Below are 23,848 nucleotides of genomic sequence, written 5' to 3'. Positions count from 1 at the left end.
CAAGGACCTATGTTTTCCCAATCCTAGAGGGGATTGAGGCATCTCATTCAACCCCAATCCTATTTTACAGATGACAAAGTCACTAACATTCCTCCCTTGCTTATCTCTCAGCCTTTACGAGGCTAACTTTCATGGTCAACAGGTATCCTAAAGAAAAATGCAGTGGAGACAGCCAGGGAGCAGTCTTCAGGCCCACACCCTTTATTCCAACACGAGCCTAGTTTATTAACTGCCACACTTCAGCCCTGCTCTTCTGTACAGGACTCAGCCTCCCCGCTTCCTGACTGCACTTCCTCCGCCTGCGGCCTCAGAAGTACCCGGCAGCCGCCAACAGTCACATCAGCCGAGTCTTGGCTGCCTATTTACAGGACAACACTCCTCTCTCATAAAAAGAGCCCCTTCCCCCTCTTCGGTGCTGAGCGTCCATTCTGATGGTTGTAAAATGAATCAGGTTTCTCGCTGGTTAGATTTCTCGTCTAATGAAGACAACGTGTGTAAGCAGGACAAGGGGAGGACCGTCCGAGTTTGCTCATTTGTTCCCCAGTAGCCAGCTCCAATCAGCCATTTATTAAGCGGGATCCCTGGGCTCCCCTTGCAGTTTAGCTGGTAAAGAATCCTCCTGCAATGCGGGAGACCTGGGTTCGATCCCTGGGTTAGGAAGATCCTCTGGAGAAAGGACAGGCTATTCACTCCAGTATTCTAGCCTGGAGAATTCCATGGACTGTATACTCCATGGGGTTGCAAAGAGTTGGACACAACTGAGTGACTTTCACTTCACTTCACTCCCAAGCAGAAGAGAGGATATGAAGGTCACTCATCCTTTCCCCAAGAAAGGCCAAGCACACACCCTACGAATGAGGCAGCTGAAACATCAGTCTGGCAGGTAAAAGGAATTAAGAGCAAGCTTTGAACTCTTATTGGGCAGGTATAATGCCCAGCACTCTAGATCTAAAGATAATAACCAAACCCTCAAAGAAGTCAAAAGAAAGGGGAGATTATGTCCTCATCAATATATAGATAGGTTATGTATAAACATATATAAGACAGAATACCATAAGCATGGGAATATGGACTAGATGTTTACTTACTGAGCACTTCATTTCCTTCAAGGCTTAGGCAGAATTTAGTATGCAGTGTCTCATTTAAGTCTCAGGCCTCTCTCTGAGGCAGGTATGTAATCTATTGCACTTTACCTTTGAGCAAACAGCCTGAGAGGCCATTTGCCCAAATGAAGAGCAGAGACATTAGAGCTAGAAATTTTAGTCTGGGAGGGAAAAAAGCAAGTACAGAACTTCAGGAAATGTCTTTGTTTACGGGTGAGGAAGAAGAGGCAACTAAAGAGCTTCCTGATGAGGGTAAAAGAATAGAGTGAAAAAGCTGGCTTAAAACTCAACAATCTCCAAACTAAGAGCTTGGCATCCAGTCCCAACACTTCATGGCAAATAGAAAAGGAAAAAGTGGAAGCAGTGCAGATTTTATTTTCTTGGGCTCCAAAATCACTGGTGACGGTGACTGCAGGCATGAAATTAAAAGACACTTGCTCTTTGGAACGAAAGCTATGATGAACCAAAGGTCTGTATAGTCAAAGCTATGGTTTTTCCAGTAGTCAGGTACAAATGTCAGAGCTGGACCATAAAGAAGGCTGAGCACCCAAGAAATGATGCTTTCAAATTGTGATGTTGGAGAAGACTCGGGAGTCCCTTGAGCATTGAGGAGATCAAATCAACCAATCCTAAAGGAAATCAACCATGAATATTCACTGAAAGGACTGATACTGAAGCTCCAATACTTTGGCAACCTGATGTGAAGAGACGACACATTGGAAAAGCCCCCGATGCTGGGAAAGATTGAAGGCAAAAAGGAGAAGGGGACGGCAGAGGGTGAGATGGTTGGATGGCATCACCAACTCAATGCACATGAGTTTGAACAAACTTCGGGAGACAGTGAAGAACAGGGAAGCCTGGGGTGCTGCAGTCCATGGGGTTGCAAAGAGTCAGACATGACTTAGCGACTGAACACAACAACGTCCCTCCCTCACCCATTCTCCTCACTGTTATCAGAAGCCCCTTCCTAACACACAGCCCTACTGATGCTATTCTTTCTCTCCAAACCTTCAATGGATCTTCATTTCCTACAGAACAAAGCTCTGGAAGAGAACATGTTTCCTCTCCTCCCCTACACGAACGACTACCTTCCAGCGAACCTTACAAAGTGGGATAACCATCATCTCGTAATGAATATACTTTGAAATTACGATTTCCTCATTAGGGGTCACCTTAGAGGATACCTCGCATGCCCGCACAGTATCACCTAGTCCTCTCTCTTCACTGTTCCTAAGAGTTAATTCCCAGGACACCCCATGACTACTAGTTTCTTATTTTAATTTCAGTCTAAAGAATGCCTCCCACTTCTGACAGGATATTTTCATGTTCTGGTACCTTCACACATGTTAAAAGCTTGAAAGCAATAGAAAACTCCTAGTCAGAGTCCACCTGCTCATTTTACCCTCCTCAGGGGGTAAAGGTGGGGTCACCGTCAAAAGGAGGCACTCTGCCACCTTCCTTCTTGGCTGCTCCTTCCTTCCAGCCTCAGCCAGCCCACCCAGGAGGCGGTGAGAAGCACCAGCAGGACTGTGCTCAGACCTTTGCCCCCCAACTGCCCCCATAAGCCAGGCAAGATCCCACCAGCCCAGAGCCACAACAGGGCTCTCAAACTCGAGGTCACTGCCCAAAGAGAAGATGTGACTTAAAATTTGAATTAAAAGCTTTACCTTGCTACTGCAATGTACTGGCCATAGCTGATGGAATTCTACCTTCTTTAAGGTTTAACTCTAGAATCACGTCCTTCCCAAAGTCTCCCCTGATCGATTCTATTCACAACGTCCTCTCTTCTGGTACGGAAACTGAGCAGGACCCTGTGGGGCCCTCCTGGGGACAAATCCTTTACATGTGCCTCGTTTCTTGTTTGCAGGGAAAAGGTTGCAGCCTCCTAGACCTTCCTTCCCTGAGTACCAAAGGACAGATTCCAACAGTCACTGATCAGGGAAGGAAGGAGAAGCAGAAACAAAAAAAGGAGCAGCTGAGAAACAATAATGCATCTATGGGGCAGGATCCTGGTTTCTCTTCAAGGAATATGCTTAACAATGTATTTGAGTTCTTCTGCAGAACTAAGGCCCGCACCCAAGAGGAGGATGCTAACTCCAGGCAGAGAACAAGATTCCTGAAGCACTGTCCTAGTAGCTCATCAACAACCAATCAGAAGAAAGCCACAGACCCCTCAGCCCTCACCCCAAATTCTGCCCATAAAAACTGCCCCCTGAAAACCATGAGACAGTGTCAGGGTTCTGAGCATGAGCCACCCGCGCTCCTTGCGTGGCCCTCCCTCTGCTCCGAATGCTCAGGGTTTGGTTTGGCTGGCCTTGCTGTGTGTCTCCCCGCGTGCACACGAACCCGTATTCCATACCAGCACCTCTTCTACTGCTTTGTTTAATAGTAAATCCGAGAAGACAGACGTGTGTCCTCAAGGTGTCAGCACGCCTCCCTGCAGAGGCCGCACACTCCATACAAGTCTCTGATGGACAAATCATCTTTTCAGGAAAGATTAATAAACGGACTTTAAAATATCTACTTGGGGTACTCTTATTTGCCCATTTACGTTGAATAAAGGATGTGGTCACTGATGAAGGAAATACAGCACCATTCTATAGACTTCACTCAACTCACATTCAATTCATAGATTCTATGGGCCAAGCAAGAGTCAGAGCACCAGAGACAGGGCAGTGAACAAAGCAAAAAATGCATGTCCTCATGGGACTTTTTACACATTCCTTCCTTCCCTCCTAACCTGGCCCACTGGCCCATGTCCCTGGCCACTCCCCTCCCAACCACACACACTTCACCTTCACCTTCCTTCCTTCATGACCTATGGTGTCAAAGTGAATACCAAGGTTATGAGTGTGAGAATGTCTTAATTACAACAAAAGCAGATCTCTCTGGGCCACAAAGGTTGCCTGTAAATATTTCTGCATTACTCAACATTTACTAAGTAGCCACTTCTGATAAGAGACACAGGCATGGATACTAACCCTGCCATTTAAAGAGCCTTCACAGAGCTGATAAGATACACTTAAGCATGACACTACTGCCTATAAAGCACTTTTCCATATTACTCTGCGGTTTTCATCATCTCCCTGAAAGATAGGCGTTATCTCTTACAATTGTGAACAGGGTCAAGCCAGGGGAAGGGACTGCCATGGTTACTGCTGGGTCAGTGGCGGAGCCGGGGCTGCAGCTGAGGGCCCTCAGTACCTTGGCCCTGCTCTCTACTCAGCGCCACGCTGCTGCTGCTGAAGTTGAAAGAGCCTTGTCACCGTCAAGCCCAAGGGAAGATCACTAAAATGCCTTCAAAGCACGTTTAAATTGAGAATTCCTCTAAAGTTCATTTTTACTTGCTGCCTTGAACGCTAAGAAACACAGGATATAGTGAAAAAATACTTCCTGAAGTATTAGCAACTCACAAAACACTTCCTGTAATGTTAACCAACATTGGCTAAAAGATGGTAAAGCAAGCACATTCTATGGAAATCACAGTTCAGTTCAGTCACTCAGTCGTGTCCGACTCTTTGAGACCCCATGAACCGCAGCACGCCAGGCCTCCCTGTCCATCACAAACTCCCGGAGTTTACCCAAACTCATGCCCATTGAATCGGTGATGGCATCCAACCATCTCATCCTCTGTCGTCCCCTTCTCCTCCTGCCTTCAATCTTTCCCAGCATCAGGGTCTTTTCAAATGAGTCAGCTCATCGCATCAGGTGGCCAAAGTACTGGAGTTTCAGCTTCAACATCAGTCCTTCCAATGAACACTCAGGACTGATCTCCTTTAGGATGGACTGGTTGGATCTCCTTGCTGTCCAAGGGACTCTCAAGAGTCTTCTCCAACACCACAGTTCAAAAACATCAATTCTTCGGTGCTGAACTTTCTTTATAGTCCAACTCTCACATCCATACATGAACACTGGAAAAACCATAGCCTTGACTAGACAGACCTTTGTTGACAAAGTCTCTGCTTTTTAATATGCTGTCTAGGTTGGTCATAACCTTCCTTCCAAGGAGTAAGCATCTTTTAATTTCATGGCTGCAATCACCATCTACAGTGATTTTGGAGCCCCCAAAATAAAGTCTCCCACTGTTTCCCCATCTATTTCCCATGAAGTGATGGGACCGGATTCCATGATCTTCGTTTTCTGAATGTTGAGCTTTAAGCCAACTGTTTCACTCTCCTCTTTCACTTTCATCAAGAGGCTTTTTAGTTCCTCTTCACTTTCTGCCCTATAAGGGTGGTGTCATCTGCATATCTGGGGTTATTGATATTTCTCCCGGCAATCTTGATTCCAGCTTGTGCTTCATCCAGCCCAGTGTTCCTCATGATGTACTCTGCATGTAAGTTAAATAAGCAGGGTGACAATACACAGCCTTAACGTACTCCTTTTCCTATTTGGAACCAGTCTGTGGTTCCATGTCCAGTTCTAACTGTTGCTTCCTGACCTGCATACAGGTTTCTCAAGAGGCAGGTCAGATGGTCTGGTATTCCTATCTCTTTCAGAATTTTCCACAGTTTATTGTGATCCACACAGTCTGAGGCTTTGGCATGGTCAATAAAGTAGAAATAGAAGTTTTTCTGGAACTCTCTTGCTTTTTCGATGATCCAGCAGATGTTGGCAATTTGATCTCTGGTTCCTCTGCCTTTTCTAAACATTATAGGGTTTACTCAGAGGTTTAAGGAGCAGAATGAGTTGGTAGAAAAGCTTTTGAAATAGAACTATGAAGTCAGAAACAGAAGGAGCCCTACAGTTTACTTTTCAAAGAACACCCACAAAATCCACAGTGAAAATAGGCCAAGGCCATCTTGACTCATGAAGGAGTTGGCATGGTCACTTACTCACTTCAGCTACTCGACTTGCCCCTTCACACCGGAGACCACCTCCTTTGCATTAAACTGTATTCATTTGTCCAACAAATATTAGAGGGGTTGTGCTGTGCCAGTCTGTTCTAGGGACTGGAAGAAGTGGCAAGTATAACACACCAAGTCCCTCATGAAGCTTTTAGTAGAGTTAGACAACTGAAAGTGAAAGTGTTAATGCTCAGTCATGTCCAAATCTTTTTTGACTCCATTCATTATACCCCACCAGGCTCCCCAGTCCATGGACTTCTCCAGGCAAGAATAATACTGGAGTGGGTAGCCTTTCCCTTCTCCAGTGGATCTTCCCAACCCAGGCATCAAACCCGGGTCTCCTGCATTGCAGGCAGATTCTTTCCCGACTGCTGGCATAACTACAGGATGCTTAGAGAAGTGGGGATATACTGGAGGGAGCAAGAGTCACAAAACCAGAGATGGGAACCTCCATGTTACAAAATGGTATTATCTAAGGAAAAACAGATTGAGAATATGATATGAATCATCAGTTCATAGAAACATGCCACAGTTTAGTATTTTATGGACACACTGTTATTTTGCGTGACTAAATATTTCTGTAAGGAACCCTGAATATCCTCAGATATACCATTCAATTCAAATACGTACTGAACTATCTTGTAAGAGTTAAGACTGCCTTCACCTGGGTGATATACCCAAAGCCTTGACAAGGGAGATTCACCTAAATGGGTAAATCCTCACTCTCAGAACTTAGAGAATGGCTACCAGAAATGTATACCCCAAGGAAGAGAACTGATTTGAAACCCTAAAACTGGGAAAAGGTACAGGGGTGGGATGCCAAAAATGAGAGAACCCCAAATCTGAGATTTCTAGTAAGCTGATACTCAGTAAACCAACCCGTGATATATTCTGGCTTCCTACCAGCTTCCTGAAGCATTTCACAGCTACTTAATCTGAAGTTTTAAAGGACCACATGATCGAACTTCCCAAAACTGAAGTTTCTTTTGAAAAACAGGCAAACCTGGGGTTGAAGTTGTTAGCAACCTGAAACATATTCCCAGGCACTCTAAAGAATGTGAAACAACAACAGAGACTGCCATCCTACCTGTTACAGACATTGGAAGTTTCACCAAGCCATGAGAATTATGAGACCCTGAGTGCACAGGTTCATAGTTCATCAATCTCCACACCTCTACCAAGTGCCAGGTAAATAGTAGGTGCTCAGAAAAGTCTGCTGACTGGTGCGCACTCAGCTTTGTGCTAACCCTCTCCAGTATTCTTGCCTGGAGAAACCCATGGACAGAGCAGCCTGGAAGGCTACAGGCCACAGGGTTGCAAAGAGTTGGACACAACTGAAGCGACTCAGCACACATGTATGCAGTTTTCTGCTTGACAAACAGAGATGCTACATCCTTCACAAGCTGAGTCCTACTAAGTCCAAGCCCTGATGTTAATACAGCCATACTGTTCAGATCCCAAGGGAGGGGGAACGAATTTGAAACCTACCCTGGAACTTCTCATGCATCAACCATTTCTAAGGACTCTCCAGAGTTATAAATCCACACACAACTTCAGAGGATATTCAAGATACATGTGGCAGTAAGGGGCTGTGGCCATTTTCTGGAAAGCCCTAAATATTCAAGTTTAGCATTACAAGGAGAATTTCCTAGTGGAAAGAAGGGTAACCAACAAACTATAGTTTCCTTACAAGTGTTAGGGTCTCTGATGAGCTACCCATTTGCTTTTTCTAGTAAGGTTTGTTGTGGAGTCGCTGAGTCATGTTCGACTCTTTTGTGACCCCATGGACTGTAGCCTGCCAGGCTCCTCTGTCCATGGGATTCTCCAGGCAAGAATACTGGAGTGGGTTGCCATTTCCTTCTCCAAGGGATCTTCCCAACCCAGGGATCAAAGAGACATTTCAGGGTTTGTGAAACGTTTATCCCTTTCTGCAAACACAGTTTAAGTATATATAGCTTTAAGATCAACATATGAAAAAGAGTTATTTGATCCCACTTTGATGCAAAAGGTGTCAAACTTTCCCCCTCAAGAACGTGATCATACTTGAGTACTAAGACGACAATCTGTTTCTAACAAGCCCTAGATCTCAAAACCCAGGACAACTTTTCAGAACAGGACCTCATTTCTACATTTCACACATGGGAAGAAAATTAATTTTGGTTCACTGTGCAAATTTGAACAAGAATGTCTTTTTTCTATTTTAAAAAACGTGGAAACTCAAAGCAGACCATGAAGATGTTAAGATCCATACACAGAGGTGGCCAACATGAAGTCTGGGATGGCAGAGCAGGGGCGGGTCTGTCTTGGACTTGGCTCAATTTGGGAAAAAAATTAAAAGCAGTGATTCTTAGATTTGGTATTTTGTATTCAACTATAATGGCAAAAAACCATCTGGGGACAAAACCACCTCTTTAGCTACCAAGTAGGCACAAGGAAAGTTCCATTTGCTCTCTACCTGCTCCTACACAGATCTCAGTAAGGAAGAATGGAGTGTCAAGTTTCCAAAGCCAATAAAAGACTTTTTAACCCTGACTGTTAAAATCATAGAAGGAATTATAAAAATCTTTAGTCTAGATGAGCTTCTGGTATTTTTAAAGGAGAGGAAAGGAATTCAACTTATCTCACTTCGATATGAATTTTTTATGCTTAAGATGGTCAGTGCAAAAACACTCCAATTTACAACTAGTCCTAAAATGGTTCTCTCTACTTTCCATAGAAAATGAATATTTTAAGGACACAGATATTTACTTACACCTTGATACTTCATGGGAATGATATTTTACAACTGTTAAACAGAGTTAACAGGTTATGTAATGATGGTTCCTGGGCTGTTCTCAAGGAGAAGTAAGTCTCTGGTAACCCTCTGTCCTTGTCCTCTCAAACTATTCCAAATGACCTAGAATATCAGCGAATATGGCCACAAAGCTAGGAGTCTTAGAAGACAACAGAATAGGGAAGCTTGGCCTCATTTCTCCTTGACTACTAGCAGAAAAGAAAAAATAAATCACAAACAGTTGAAAGGTAAGTGCAAGAAAACAAAACAGCCTCTTGGTTGAGTTTTTTGTTTCAGGTGCATATTCTGTATTTCTCTCATTCATGGGAGCGCTTTGTGATACACGCATGAAAGTAGCAGACGGAAGGGATTAACACGTAACAATCACTTACCACATGCCAGATACTTTACATATATTATCGCTTATCCCCCTTTAAGACAGGAATTTGAATCTCCACTTTTCTGATGGGAAAGAAATGCAGAGAGGTTGGGTCATTCCGGCTTAGGTCATTCTAGGATCATAAGGACAGTTCAGTGGCAGAGCTGGGATCTGAAACAACCCTGACTCCAAACTTCTGGAATCTTTGGATTCCAGTTCTACTCTACATAAGTACCACTGACTCCCTGTATGTAAATGTTTGATAACTGGCCCAGTAGCCATTAGACTGTTCTGGGGGGTGCTATTAATGGTTATTACTGATATCTCATTAATCAGCAGATAGATTTGCATGACTTTTATTTTATGCAGAGTACATCATGCAAAATGCTGGGCTGGAAGACTCACAAGCTGGAATCATGATTGCTGGGAGAAATATCAACAACTTCAAATATCAGATGATACCACTCTAATGGCAGAAAGCTAAGAGGAACTAACTAAAGAGCCTCTTGATGAGGGTGAAAGATGAGAGTGAAAAAGACAGTTTAAAACTCAACATTCAAAAAACCAAAATCATAGCATCTGGTCCCATTATTTCATGGCAAATAGATGGGGGAAAAGTGAAAACAGTGATAGATTTTATTTTGGGGGGCTCCAAAATCACTGCGGATGGTGACTTAAGCCACGGAAATAAAAGACACTTGCTTCTTGGAAGGAAAGCTATGACAAACCTAGACAGTGTATTAAAAAGAATCAACACTTTGCTAAAAAAGGTCTGTCTAGTCAAGGCTATGGTTTTTCCAGTAGTAGTGTACAAATGTGAGAGTTGGACCAGAAGGAAGGCTGAGTGCCAAAGAATTGATGCTTTTGAACTGTGGTGCTGGAGAAGACTCTTGAGAGTCCCTTGGGCTGCAAGGAGATCAAACCAGTTCATCCTAAAGGAAATCAGTCCTGAATATTCACTGGAAGGACTGATGCTAAAGCTGAAGATCCAATACCTTTGGCCACTTGATGTGAAGTGCCAACTAACTGGAAAAGACCCTGATGCTGGGAAAGACTGAGGGCAAGAGCAGAAGGGGGCAGCAGAGGATGAGATAGTTGGATGGCATCACTGATTCAATGGACTTGAGTTTGAGCAAACTGCGGGAGCTAGTGAAGGACAGGGAGGCCTGGGGTGCTGCAGTTCATGGGATTGCAGAGTCAGGCATGACTTAGGGACTGAACAACAAAAAACACAATTTTCCCTGCTGGAAACCATATAAATTAATGCTATTATCCTGAGAGAGTACAGACAGCAAAATTACAGACTTATTTCTCAGAGATGCAGAAACCTCAAATGTAGTCCAGCAAAGGAAAAAATATTAAGATAGTATTCAGTATTGCCAAGTTAGACTACATTAGGAATGCAAGAGTTGTAACAAGACCAAAATGAAAACCAACAAAAAACTAAATGACACCACTGTCACATCATAAGCAAAACAATATGGTCAACAAAGGCTGAGAACACACTTGAGAAAATTTACCACGTTTTCTCTGAGGCACCCATCTCCACTTTACTCCTCTTTCCTCACAAAAGGTGAGTTTCTATCAAACCTGTCAATCATGCCTGACTTTTATGAGATTTTTAAAACTTTTATTTTATTGAAGTATAGCCAATTTACAGGGCTTCTCTGGTGGCTCAGAAGTAAAGAATCTGCCTGCCCATGCAGGAGACACAGGTTGGATCCCTGGGTTGGGAAGATCCCCTGGAGTAGAAAATGGCAATCCACTCCAGTATTCTTGCCTGGAAAATTCCATGCACAGAGGAGCCTGGTGGGCTATAGCCCACGGGGTCACAAAGAGTCAGATATGACTTAGTGACTAAACAGTAACACAAAGTTAATTTACAATATCGTGTTAGTTTCAGGTGTTATAGCACAGTGATTCACTTATACAAACTCTTTTTCATATCCTTTCCCCTTATCAGTTCAGTTCAGTTACTCAGTTGTGTCCGACTCTTCGCAACCCCATGGACCACGGCACGCCAGGCCTCCCTGTCCATCACCAACTCCCGGAGTTTACCCAGACTCATCTCCGTTGAGTCGGTGATACCATCCAACCATCTCATCCTCTGTTGTCCCTTTCTCCTCCTGTCTTCAATCTTTCCCAGCATCAGGGTCTTTTCAAATGAGTCAGCTCTTTCCCCTTACAGGTTATTATAAAATATTGACTATAATTCCCTGTGCTATACAGTAGGTCCCTGTAGGTTATCTATTTTAAATATAGCAATGGTTATATGTTAATCCCAACCTCCTAATTTATCCCTCCTCAAAGATACTTGATGTTTTAAAAGGGGTGTGGCTGAGAGGAAAGAGCAGTACTTTGGGTGCCTGGAACACTGTCATACTCAGTTTCCTCATATGTAAAATAGGAATAATGCCACTTAACCCCATGAAGCTGTTGTATGAGTATTTTTTAGAAACACTTTATCATCATGTATATTTCAAACTATTTAATAGCTAAATTCTTGTGTAATCAATTACTAAATGAGTCTGTTGTTGTTGTTCAGTTGCTAAGTCGTGTCTGACTCTTTGCAACCCCATGGACTGCAGCATGCCAGGTTCCTCCATCTTTCACTCTCTTCTGGAGATTGTTCAGATTCATGTCCATTGAGCTGGTGATGCTATATACGACAGGAAACTTACAAACATAACTATAGTAAAGACAACAGATAATCAGATAGTTTTCCCAAGGATAATTGATTATATTCAATTTTCCCCTCACTTAGTCTCCCAGCTAACTTGCAAACTGAACGTACTTAAAGCTATATAAATTTTTAAAAGCAAAATTTTAATTTCACACACATATACACTTACTGTATACATATATACATGTGTGCATATACTGCTTATAATAATTATATAACATTTTGTTATTATATAAACTGTAATAGGGGAAAAAAATCCTAAAAGGAAATATCAAATGCTAAAGCATTTGTTTCCAAAAGGAGAGTTCTGAGTTTCTTCCTTCACTTTTTGATTCTTACATTTTCCAAATACTCTACCTCACTGATGTGTATTACTTTAATTATATCAAAAATAAGAAAGGATTATATTTGTTTTAATGTTCAGTTACACAAAGCTTTTTATAATATGATGAGGAATAAGCCTTCATGCCAGTTCCATTGAGAAAGATCACTTTCATGCACCGAGTTGACCTATTTGAGCTTCAAGAAAGGGATCACAGGGATTAAAATTTATAATGAATACTTAGTCAGCTTTATGGTGTGAAACACACACACACACAGAAGTTCAAACACAGCAGAGGGGAAGATGATTCCTGGCACCACTCTGGTGGAAGGTATGCTAAGCTAGTGAGAGAGAAGGGAGGGAAAGAGGTGAGTGCAAGGAGTGAAGAGAAGGGGACGGAAGCTGGAGAACGGAGCGAAGGCAGTGCTGAACCTATGAGACACGAAACCGTGTAAGTCTGAGCGAGCAGACAGCCGCGGCTACGCTTTACAGGGGCGCAATGAGGCGACAGAACGAACAGGATGAAGAAGAGCCTGGCGCGGGGGAAGGGCTAGGAAGCCAACAAAGAGCAGCCAACTCATTCTGTGACTTCAGATGGTGGAGGTGGAAACTGCACATGGCCCCGCACCAGAAAGGCACCCCTTCCCGCGCCAACTTCCACAAAGACAAGTGTGTGTAACGAGCAAGGAGAACAGCAAGGAGGCATCCCACTGTTGAGGGATATACGAGGAGCAAACGTTAAACCTAAACATATATTTGGCAGAGGAGTTTAATAAAACAGACTCAGTTAGAAGGCTAGGATGGAGAACAGAAGGGTACTATTAATGCAAGCATATGCTGTTTGTTAGTGAGTGTGAATTAGCACATGATTCAGGACAGTCGATTTTTAAAGCATGCCAAAAATTCAGCTCTCTAGTGGATCATATTATGCAAATGTAGTATGTTGCCAACACAGTCAGGGCTGCAGAATACATTTCAACTTGACTTTGGGCTAAAGCAGTTTAGGCTAGTATTAATGAACAAGAAGGTCTTAATAGCTTTTAAATGGGGTATGAAAGTCAGCATCAGCTCACACGTTAAGGGCTTGGGGAATACTGGATTTGTGAGACGTTATCAAGTGCTGCAGATGACGTCAACATCAAAGATCAGAACTTCAGTCAGGCACTTTGGTTTCATAGACGTCATGGACACAGAAGGGGAAAAAGTGGAAATGGTGACAGATTTTATTTTCTTGGGCTCCAAAATCACTGCGGATGCTTGCTCCTTGGAAGAAAAGCTATGACAAACCTAGACAGCATATTAAAAGGCAGAGACATCACTTTGCCGACAAAGGTCTGTCTAGTCAAAGCTATGGTTTTTCAGTAGTCATATATGGATGTGAGAGTTGGACCATAATGAAGGCTGAGCGTCAAAGAGTTGATCCTTCCAGATTGTGGTGCTTGAGAAGACTCTTGAGAATCCCTTGGACTGCAAAGAGATCAAACCAGTCCATCCTAAAGGAAATCAACCCTGAATGTTCATTGGAAGAACTGATGCTGAAGCGCCAATACTTCAGCCATCTGATGCGAAGGGCCGCCAACTCATTGGAAAAGACCCTGATGCTGGGAAAGATTGATGGCAGGAGAAGAGGGAGGCAAAGGATAAGAGAGTCAGATAACAGCACCATCTCAAAGAACATGAATTTCAGCAAACTCGGGGAGACAGTGGAGAATAGAGAGGCATGGGGTCTCAAAGAGTCTGACAAGACCGAGCAACCGCAAACCACCAGCACCACATCACTTAGCTCAAACGACTGTCCCAGCCCCACCAAATAGATGGACAAGTATTATTTCCTCCACTTGACTAAGTCTTAAATGGGCTAAGCTATTTGCTCAAGACCCCTGAGCTGGGAGGTTACAGAGCTGGTTTGTATTGAAAACAAATTCTTGGCTTCTATTTAGTTTTTACTGAACTTTTGGAGGTACCCTATTATATCAGAGCAAACATATTTTTATTCTTTTAGGTCAACAATACAAGGAGCAGTAGGAGGAAATGGAATGGCCAATGTGGGAAGGGAGTTGAGTTGGCAAGAGGGGGTGAAGCCAATGTCGAGCTTTCAGGCTGAAGAGAATGTATACAAACCGTGATTTTGTCAACTACTTGGAAAGTGGATGAAATACCCTGGGAACGTCTCTCTTGTGGGAAAGAATTCACCCCACTTGGGCAACAAAGCTGAAAACATTTTGGTTTTGGCTTGTTGTGTGCTTTTTGTTCTAACACACAGAACTACTGCTCACAGAAAAGTACAAGGACCAAGATCAGAAAAGTGGATGTGCTTAGAAACACCATGAAAGACACCACGGTTTTTAGAAATTACAATTCTTTAGCCTAAAACTCCAAAAACTTTATGCAGCAGCCAGGACAGTAACCACCTTAAACATAATTCATGTTCTTCTGCTTCAGACTTAAACGAGTAACTGATCTTCCCTGGCATTTCCTGCCTGGGGACTGGATCACTGTTCTACATGTGAATCCCCTTGCACCACAGGTCTAACATAGATCAGAGGAGATAGCCAAATTGTGTACCAGCACTAGATCCTTAGAGGACCTGCATACAATTTCAGAGTTAAGTCACTGTTTCCACTCCAGAGAGGAAAACCCTGCTAGCATTTGTGCAGCAGACACAACCACATTTACGAAGCCAAGTGAGCATGGAAATTTATTCTTGCAATTCGTCCACTAGGTGCAAAGTGCTGGCAGATAATTATAGAGATGCAGTCTTCAAATGCCTTCCAAGTGGCTTGTAATTAAAACCAATAAATACAACAGGAACAGAATGTGTTTCCTTTGGTAAGTGGCAAAGTCTCTAACATGGCTAAATAGTTACAGAGCATGTCAGGAGCGCAGGGAAGACATGGGATGAGGCGTGAGAAAGAATTCTGTGCCCCTAATGGTTTGTCCTCCAACAGAAAACATGTAACATTGGAGAGAAGTTGGGAAAACCTTCGGGTAAAAAGACCAACCAACGACAGGACAAAGAAAAGAAAAGCCAAGGCGAAGAGAGTATTCAATGTTAGGATTCCTCAGAGCCAGTTTTCCAGATCGAGTCTGAAGTCAGGTGATGAAGGAGGGAAGAGAAAGCTGGCCCAGAAACACAGCTAGAGAAGACAAGAAGGATAACCAGTTGCACGTGAACTTTCAAGAGGCACCATCGTGCTTTGTCTCTGGTCCCATTCCTCAGCCCTTCGAGTCTCCACGCCTCCCCAGTCCCTCACCCTTCTCAATCTGACCTTTTTAAGGAGAGCAACAGGAAGACGGTCCAGGATGTTGTACAGCTATCAGTGGTCAGACCAGATGACAGCTCATCATCAAGGAGCTGGGCAGAGTTTCATTCTATTGATAGAAGCTCTTTCAACAAAGTCCACCTGGCACATACGCATAACTGTATATGTAACTCCACATATAGCTCATTGGACATCAGCTGTCAAATCTGTGACTTCAATCACTGTAATGACTGTTCATTTAAAGACTCAAGGGACTCGGTCCAATGGTTAAGCATCCACCTGCCAATACAGGGGACATAGGATCAGTCCCTGGTCCAGGAACTAAGATCCCACATGCCAAGGGGCAGCTAAGCCTGGGACCACAGCTACCAAGCCCATGTACCCTAGAGTCTGTGCTGTGCAACAAAGACGCAGCACAGCCATAAAAAGTAAATAAATACATAAAATTAAAAAAAACAACCCTCAAACCAAGGTCCTCATTTTCCCAGTTCACTGGTATTCTGAGCCAACAACAGTGCATTTTCTTGGAACATGCAGAGAGTTGCATCCATGGGAAGCAGGGACGGAGTCTCAAGAGACAGCCCTAGATCTGCTCTTCAGCATCCTTGCTCTGCCATTCCTTCCTCCAGGGCTCCATCCATCCACTACCGTTCTGAAGGCTCCACACGTCAGAGCCTTGAGCAGCAAACATAGCTGCTTGCCCGCTGAGGTGGGCTCCTATGGAATGGCCTTGGGCAGCTCCAAACTCCTCTAACCCAGCCTTCTCTCTCTCTTGATTTCCAGGAGGAAAGGCAGAAAGAAGAGGTCCAGAAAGAAAAGAAAGAAGCCCAAGAGTCTTGTGCAGTAGACGCTCTGCTACACAAAAGACTTAGAAGAGGGATAAGCAGAGGGGCCGGAGAAGCAGCTGGTGAGGCTTTGGCTTCTAAAAATCCACATTTCCATGGCTGCAGAGAAATCTCCATGATACAGTTTTCCCCAGCACCAACCCATAACAATCCTGTGACACTAGTGTGATTCCCATTTTAGAGATGTGGACATGGAGACCTGGGACAGCTAAGTCATTTGTCCCAGATCACAGCTGACAGGTGGAGAGCAGAGTCTTGCAGTCGTCTGCTCCTTACTGCACACTGCTTTCAGGAGAGGCAAGCCTGCCTTTCTGAGCCCTCCTCTCTTGACCTGCACACAAACCTAGGCTTCCCACACTGCACTACTGAGCTACTGCAGAGAAATAACCCTAGATTCAGAAAGGAGAAAAAACACACAGAAAGAGCTGGGGATAAAGACAGGTGTATGGGGCATGGCTCGAAGCCCAAAAAGCATGAATGGTCTCATTTCAGACTCGCTTTTAAAAATAACCATCTATTTTGCATTCTACTCCCCGACTGATTTGTGGTTCAGTATTTAAAATATAAGAGTTCCCACCTCTTACCATTACACGCCAGTCAGGATGGCTGCTATCCAAAAGTCTACAAGCAATAAATGCTGGAGAGGGTGTGGAGAAAAGGGAACCCTCTTACACTGTTGGTGGGAATGCAAATTAGTACAGCCACTATGGGGAACAGTGTGGAGATTCCTTAAAAAACTGGAAATAGAACTGCCATATGACCCAGCAATCCCACTCCTGGGCATACACACCGAGGAAACCAGATCTGAAAGAGACACGTGCACCCCAATGTTCATCGCAGCACGGTTTATAATAGCCAGGACATGGAAGCAACCTAGATGCCCATCAGCAGACAAATGGATAAGGAAGCTGTGGTACATATACACCATGGAATATTACTCAGCCATTAAAAAGAATTCATTTGAATCAGTTCTAATGAGATGGATGAAACTGGAGCCTATTATACAGAGTGAAGTAAGCCAGAAAGATAGAATATTACAGCATACTAACACATATATATGGGATTTAGAAAGATGGTAACGATAACCCTATATGCAAAACAGAAAAAGAGACACAGATGTACAGGACAGACTTTTGGACTCTGTGGGAGAAGGCGAGGGTGGGATGATTTGAGAGAACAGCATCGAAACATGTATATTACCTAGGGTGAAACAGATCACCAGCCCAGGTTGGATGCATGAGACAAGTGCTCAGGCCTGGTGCACTGGGAAGACCCAGAGGGATCGGGTGGAGAGGGAGGTGGGAGGGGGGAGCAGGATGGGGAATGCATGTAAATCCATGGATAATTCATGTCAATGGATGACAAGACCCACTGCGGTATTGTAAAGTGATTAGCCTCCAACTAATAAAAATAAATGAAAGAAAACAAAAAAGAGTCCCCACCTCTAAATGTAGTGAAACTGGTATTCTAGGCAGATGTGCACCCTGCAGTTACTGGCTGTCACAGTGAGGACAGCGCAGGCAGCAGGGCAGGCTCCCTGGTACCCACGCCAATGCCAGCTTGGCTCACGCTTGGCTGCCTGTTGAACAGGTGTCATGCCTGGGAAGCATCTCGACCTCTGAAGCACTGGAGTCTGACTCTGCCCCGTATCACCACCCCTGGCCGTGACCCACAACCACATGACCCCCTTAACCCACGGGCGCCTGCAGACCCGCTGCCACTGCGCTCCTGAAGTAGGGGAGCAAGTCAGGAGGAAGAAATGCGGCGCAAAGAGAAGCCAGAGCTTTCCCATTCCGTCTGGTTTCCCACATCTTGTTTCCAGGGATGGGCTGGTTTTCAGCTGGGTGCTCCAGCTCTGTTTGACATTCAAGTTGCCCAGTGCCCTTGGAAGGTACTTTATACCAATTTGCTAGATCACACTGAGCAAACCTGTTCTGTACACACTCCAGCATGTAAACCCCCAAGGTTCTTTGGTTCTAAATAAGTACTTGGCATGAGCCAAGGTATCTAGTCAAGAATCATAGAGACCAGAAGTGGTGGTTTTCAGGGACTGCAGAGGGGAGAAGGCAGGGCTAGTGTTGAATGGGCACAGCGTGGGTTTGGGGAGCTGAAAAACGTCTGGAGATGGACAGTGGCAATGTGTGCACAACAGTATGAATGTACATAATAAAAGAACTGTATATTTTAAAAGGGTTTGTACATAACGTACATTTGTGTATATTTTACCACGATTGAAAACAAATGCTTACATGGCACTTTCTATATGCCAGGTACTGCTCTCATTTCTTTGCAAATGTTAACACATTTAATATTAACAATCTTATGAGGATTATAGTTGTTATCATCATTATCCTTGCCCAGCATACACAGTTGGCAAGAGGCAGAGCTGAGACTCAAGCTGGCGTTCCAGCTCCATCACCTCACCCTTAAACCACTGCTCAGCTGCTTCTCAGCAAGACAGAGAGCTGGGTTTGGAGAACTCACCCATCAGCTCACACAGGCACAGCCTTTACGGATTAATAGGAACAGATCTTAAATTGAATTTTGCCTAAAGAGGCCATTTCATAGAACCAAAAAATTTCAAAGTAGCAAAGGCATCTCTCTGGTCTAATTTTCTTTTCGAAACAAGAACTTCTGCTAAACTACAACAAAGACATTTTCTTTCTTCTATTTCTTATATTTATACTTTCTTTTATTCCTAGAAAGTACACAGAATTATTGTCTATAAAAGAACTCAACTGCAGGAGGTCCTACAGATGAAAGTCCAAAGTCTGGGAGAAACCACCCTGGGCAAGTCACTTAATCTTCCCTGGGTTTTACTTCCTGTCTGCCCAAAGGGAGTGCTTTTAAATCTAGCTTCTCTTGAATAGTATTGATGGCTTAATATTAGCTTAATTTATAGAAAAACACCTCCAAATATTTAAAATACTCTTATCCTAATCCCATCCACTTGAAGGTTGCTCAAAAGAAAAAAAATCTAAATAAAGTACTTAATAGGTCAATAAAGATCACATCCAGGTCTCAAACATCGTTCCTAGAGTTCCCACCAGTTCTTCACACATTGTGACTCATCCATCCAAAGGTGTGACATTCACAGTGTATGTAGTATTTATTTCACCTCTTTTCAAGGAAAATGCGTTTCCCTCACTGTCAGCATTCTGCACACCTCTCCCAGTATCACAGTGGGCAAGAGTCAAGTCAACGAAAGAGCTGAGCACGTCATGACCAATGTGAACCCCTCTAGCCCAGGGCTATGGTTTCTCTACCTCCCTCTCATTATATTTCATTTTGTGTGTATTTCTTAAGAACAAGGGCTTTCTGTTAGATGAACTTGGCATAATTATCTGAATCAGGAAAGTTAATATAGATATGACACCACCATCCAATCCACAGTCTATATTCAAGCCTCACCCCGGCCCAATAATGTCCTTTACAGATTTCTCTTTGTCCCATGCATTTTGCTGCCCTGTCTCTCTAGCCTCCTTGCATCTGGAACTGTTATCAGTCCTCGTCTCTGCTGAGCTTATATTTGAGGGGATTACAGATCATTAATTCTGTAGAATTCTTCAACATTCAGAAAACTAAGATCATGGCATCTGGCCCCATCACTTCATGGCAAATAGATGGGGAAACAGTGGAAACAGTGGCTGACTTTATTTTTCTGGGCTCTAAAATCACTGCAGATGGTGATTGCAGCCAAGAAATTAAAAGATGCTTACTCCTTGGAAGGAAAGTTATGACCAAACTAGACAGCATATTAAAAAGCAAAGACATTACTTTGTCAACAAAGGTCCATCTAGTCAAGGCTATGGTTTTTCCAGTAGTCATGTATGGATGTGAGAGTTGGACTGTGAAGAAAGTTGAGCGCCAAAGAATTGATGCTTTTGAACTGTGATGTTGGAGAAGACTCTTGAGAGTCCCTTGGACTGCAAGGAGATCCACCCAGTCCATCCTAAAGGAGATCAGTCCTGGGTGTTCATTGGAAGGACTGATGTTGAAGCTGAAACTCCAGTACTTTGGCCACCTCATGCGATGAGCTGACTCATTTGAAAAGACCCTGATGCTGGGAGGGATTGGGGGCAGGAGGAGAAGGGGACGGCAGAGGATGAGATTGTTGGATGGCATCACCAACTCAATGGACATGGGTTTGGGTGGACTCCAGGAGTTGGTGATGAACAGGGAGGCCTGGCGTGCTGCGGTTCATGGGGTTGCAGAGTCGGACACGACTGAGCGACTGAACTGAACTGAACTGAACACAAGATTCAGAGAGCTAGGGACTTGCCCAAGGCTCTAGGGCCAGGCAGCTCAGATTCAGCAGTGGTTCTAAACCACATGCTCTAATAGATCATGCTTTTTCCACGAATAGTTCAGTCCCCTCATATATATATATATATATATATATATATACGAGAGGACAAAGTTGAACCAGAGTTGATCTTTAAAGCTCATGTATCACAGAAACCTTTGCTTCCAGTCGTATAACTATTATACTGAAATGAGGTTCTACACTGAGCAGATGATTTAAAACTCCAGAAATTATTAACTTGTGTATGTTTTCTCACTCTAAATAGTGACACTCTCACTGAACAGTCCCTGCAGAAAAAAACTGTTCAGTCAGGACATGGTTCACTTAAGCTTCCACTGCATGTGTCTTTAGATTCAAGTAGTATGAGTTCAGTCTTTATTCCTGTAGTCACGTTGTTAGACAATTTTAAGAGAAAGAAGAAAGAGGGGCTATAGCTGAGTAGTGACTTGGGTGAGGAAATGTGAGAAGGTGCTTACACACGACGTGAAAACTCTTCACCCCAAGTGACGGTAGCACGAGTGACCAGGTGTGTCCTCAGACCTGCCCTGTGGCTCAAAAATGACACCATGCAGTCCGTTTACTTCGTGTGAGAAAGGACTCACATTCCTTCCTCTCCCCATTACACACACACAGCTTGCGTACTCTCTCTAGGTAGTCAGAGGGTTAAGTCAATCCATAGGTCTATATTATGGCAAAGACTATAAAAGTCACAACATTATTTTCATTCAAGAGACTCAGACTGTTGAAAGTGAAGAAAGACTTCTTCTAATAAGTCATACCATAGGTTTTTATTTTCACTGGAAGAGTGGGAAGAAAAAAGTTAACAACAGCCCCTACAGGGACTTCCCTGATGATCCAGGGGTTAAGAATCCACCTGCCAACGCCAGGGATCTGGGGTCGATTCCTTGTCTGGGAAGATCCCACATGTTGTGGGGCAACTGAGCCCCACAGGTACTGAGGGCCACAGGTACTGAGCCCCACAGGTACTGAGGGCCACAGGTACTGAGCCCCACAGGTACTGAGGGCCACAGGTACTGAGCCCCACAGGTACTGAGCCCCACAGGTACTGAGCCCCACAGGTACTGAGGCTGAGTGCTACAGCCCACGCTCTGCAACAAGAGAAGTCCCAGCAATGAGAAGTCCACGCACCACAATGAAAAGTAGCTCCCACTTGCTGCCACTAGAGAAAGCCCGCAGGGAGCAATGAAGACACAGCATGACCAAAAAAGAAAAAAAAAAAAAACAAACCCAGAAACAAACAAAATTATCAAAAACAAAAAACGACAGCCTCTACAGAAAATTTGACAAATAGAATAATACATCATTAAGGAAGGCCTTCAGTCCAATCCCTTATTACAGCTCCCTTCATCTTCTCCACCGGCTTTAGACAACTTGGTGTCCTGGCTCAGACCATACCTAAGAATTCAACAACCTCATCAGTGAGGAGTGCAGGTTTGGGGACCCCATTTTTCACCAGATCCTTCCCTTCCCCCACTGGCCATTCTGTAGCCAATGGGTAGGGTTTTGCCACTCTCTGTGTTCAGGGTGGAACAGCTCTGCTCAATTCCTGGAGTTAATGCAGGGAGAGCTGGGTGCAGTTCCCTACCCTTCCTAGGCCTGAGCTTCACACACACTGTTCTGAGGCAACCCCTCCTCAACACACAGGCGTGAATACCCTCATCTTTGTGGCACACAGAGGACTGTCTGTCTCAAACAGTTTGGTCCACCAAGTGAACCAGAAACTATAGAGAGGCAACAAATATTAAGAACGCTTTGCAAGTGAAGACACAGAGGCACGAAAGGTAGTGACTGAAGGACAAAGGGTACTTGGCTAGTTAACACCTGAACCACAGAAACCAGCCAAAATGTGCATCTGAGCCTCACTGGACCCCAGGTACTGGCTTTGTAAGAAGCAGCACTATTAGAGTGGTACCTTCTTTCCCCAGCATGCTCCCTTTCACACCAGGCTTTTAATTCCTTCTTCCTCCTTTGGGTCTTTTCCTCATAGTCCATGACTTGGACACAACCTTGTCAAAAGTAGGCACTTCAGGGAATTAATTTCTGTATTCTTCCCAGTAAAAAACAAGTTTACTGAAATGTGCTGGACAAATGTAATCACAGAGAGGAAGAACTCAATGTGAGTCCCAAACTGAAGATGATGACAGTGATGATCGCAGTAATAAAAAACATGCTCACCAAGACAGAGCTCATATAAATCGTGCTAGATAATTCTTCTAAGCCCTTCACAGAATTTAATCCTCACAAGAGCTATGAGAGGTAGGCACTACCATTTCCACTTATGATGAGAAAGCTAAGGCACAGAGTGGTCATTTGTGGAGCTTGAATTGGCACCAATGAGCCTGGCTCGGGGACTTAGCTCTTAACTATTAGGCTGAGTTGCCTCAAAGACAGCTGAGTTAGAAGGTAATAAGGGTCAGGGTGGGGGGTTGCCCTCAAGCCTGGTCATTCTAGTCAGCCTCGAGGTCCTCTGCAGGTCAAGGAAATTAATACAGAGTCAGGATGCACTCTGATGAGACTTGGGTAACATGATTACGTTCTGCTATTTCTAAGTCAAGAGATCACACACAGAATCAATACTCTGTCTTTCAAAATGGCCATCTGAGAAGCTCTATGTTCATTCCAACTTGGCTGTCATTACTGAGCACATTTTTAGTTGCCTCTTTAGGAATGTTCTTCAACTCAATCACGTATTTCTTTGAAATACCCAGAAACTTGGTTCATAAAGATGTTCACAAACCACTAGCAGTCAACTTGAGTCAAACCAGGGAAATAAGGTGGCAAATTGAACGTTTTGTTGCTTCCATTAATTATTTTTCCTTCCTGGGTGGTAAAATGATCCTGGTGGAAATTCCAAAGGAAAGAAATGGAAGACTGTGAACTAAAGATGCCATTTATTTACATGTGTAAGAGCCAGACTGTTAACTTCACAACTCCACAGTTTTATCAAACACACTTTTTTTTCTCCCTCGGGTTTCTCCTTAATTTGAGGAGAACAGTGAGAATCTCTTAGTCACTACAGGCAAACAGTAAAGCACCAAATCAGTCTGTAACATAAAACAGGGATTCTAAGCCCAGTTCTTCACTGATCTCTAACCTCCAACCTCCTCGTTTGTAAGACGGGGTGTTATCTGATGAGTCGGGGCACAGGAAGGAGGACATGGCACTCAGACAGGTAGCTGAGAAGAGCTTCCCAGAGGCATTATTTGCTAAGGATTGTGGGGTACCTGCAATCTAGCAACATCAGAGAGCCGTCACTTCCCTGGGTCTGAAGGGTCGAGAGGCGGGAGGAGTTGTAGCAAGAACATG

At 43.9% G+C, this 23,848-nt stretch overlaps 1 protein-coding gene across 2 annotated transcripts in view; it reads right to left on the bottom strand.

The window, feature by feature from the left end:
• The window catches only part of IQGAP2 (IQ motif containing GTPase activating protein 2), a 296,977-nt gene that overhangs the window by 249,699 nt on the left and 23,430 nt on the right, over nucleotides 1-23,848 (bottom strand). The gene's annotated exons all lie outside the window — the stretch shown is intronic.

This window comes from Odocoileus virginianus, chromosome 6 (genome assembly GCF_023699985.2).
Source record: "Odocoileus virginianus isolate 20LAN1187 ecotype Illinois chromosome 6, Ovbor_1.2, whole genome shotgun sequence".
NCBI lineage: Eukaryota > Metazoa > Chordata > Mammalia > Artiodactyla > Cervidae > Odocoileus > Odocoileus virginianus.
Note: the sequence above shows the minus strand (reverse complement) of the source record. Positions and strands in the feature narration are given on the sequence as shown.